Source organism: Arachis ipaensis, chromosome B05, assembly GCF_000816755.2.
Source record: "Arachis ipaensis cultivar K30076 chromosome B05, Araip1.1, whole genome shotgun sequence".
Classification (NCBI taxonomy): domain Eukaryota; kingdom Viridiplantae; phylum Streptophyta; class Magnoliopsida; order Fabales; family Fabaceae; genus Arachis; species Arachis ipaensis.
Window position 1 is genome coordinate 139833154 of NC_029789.2, and position 1531 is coordinate 139834684.

Here is a 1531-nt window from a genome sequence, read left to right on the forward strand (position 1 = left end):
TAATAAATACAGAATATCATAGTACATAAATAAATATTTTAAATGACAATACTTTAATACACAATACTTTAAATGACAACATAATCTTTTATTCTTAAATAATTAAATATAAAATATATTTAAGAATAAAAGATTCTGTTATCTTTTAAAGTATTGTGTATTAAAGTATTATTACCATTTAAAGTATTTATTTATGTACTAAGATATTCTATATTTATTAGAGTCCATCAATGCTCTTCTTTCATATTAGCCTTTGATTTTCGTATAATCAAATCTAATGGTTTATATAAATATGGCGCATCCAATAAGCACATAATTATTGTGCTCGTTTTAGACATACCATTTCCTCAATCACCATGTATTAAATAATTTTCTAAACCAACTTTGGTTGGTTGAGTGGTAAGCTCACTCGTTCATTTAAGCAAGTGTCGGAATTTAAATTTTGTCTTGTGCACGTAGTAATTTATTGGCCACCGCCAGACCTTTAAATAGAGTTCAAATCCGCGACAAATTAGTCCATGACCTGTCAGATTAGGAGATACCATGAGAAATAAAAAAAAATAATTTTCCAACATCAAATTTTGTTTTATAATTATGAATTATATTCAACTTGTTAAATTTTAAAACACTATGCATCAAACAAATATACTAACTAATTTTTATTATTATTTAATAAATCTCAACTTTACTAATTTATTTTAAATACTTCAATCATTCCAATTATTCTGATTAACTCAATAATCATTAAAAATTATTAAAACTGAATTAAATCAAACTTCAATAAAAAAAATCAAACCTCCGGCGAGCAGATTTGGCTGCATTTCTAGGCAATTCAGGGACGTCTCCGGCAAGCAGAGACACTCGGATCCAGCAGTAGCAGCGTGGCCTCAGTTAGCTCCAGTGGCGGCGACGGTGTACTCCAACGGTGGTAGTTCCGGTGAACATGGAAGACGCAGATCGCGGCAGTGGCGGAGCAGAGCAGGAGAAGCAACGACAGCAGCTCCGACGGACGTCCTTCGGCGAGCTCTCCCTCCCTTCGAACCAAATGGCGGCAGCGATGGAGCTCGGAGGCGGCAGAGGCTCCAATCGGCCGGAGCAGCTTCCATCCTCCTCCGTCGCAGTCCTGTTCTCCTCGGCGTCNNNTCCACCCTCCTCCTTCTTCCCCTGTTCATCGTTCCCTCTGATTCTGTCTCGCGTTCTCTTCTTCTTTCTTTATTGTTTTTAATACGCAGTTAGTGAATAATATTTAAAAAAGAGGAATGCTAGGGCCAACAACTTTTGTGATATGTAGTCATCAAATAACCATTAATAATACTAAATACTGATAAAAGTTTGAAAATAATAAATGATGCTAAATTTTGAATTTTCTCTTAATTATCAATTTAAAAGTTTTAACTAATGTTGCAAGATCAGCAGCAACATAAGGTCTTATACCAGCTAATTTTTTTTATATGAAAAAAATTTTGGTGTAATATTCAACTATTAAATTTTATGGTAATTTTTTTTAATAATATATCCTCTTGTATTAACA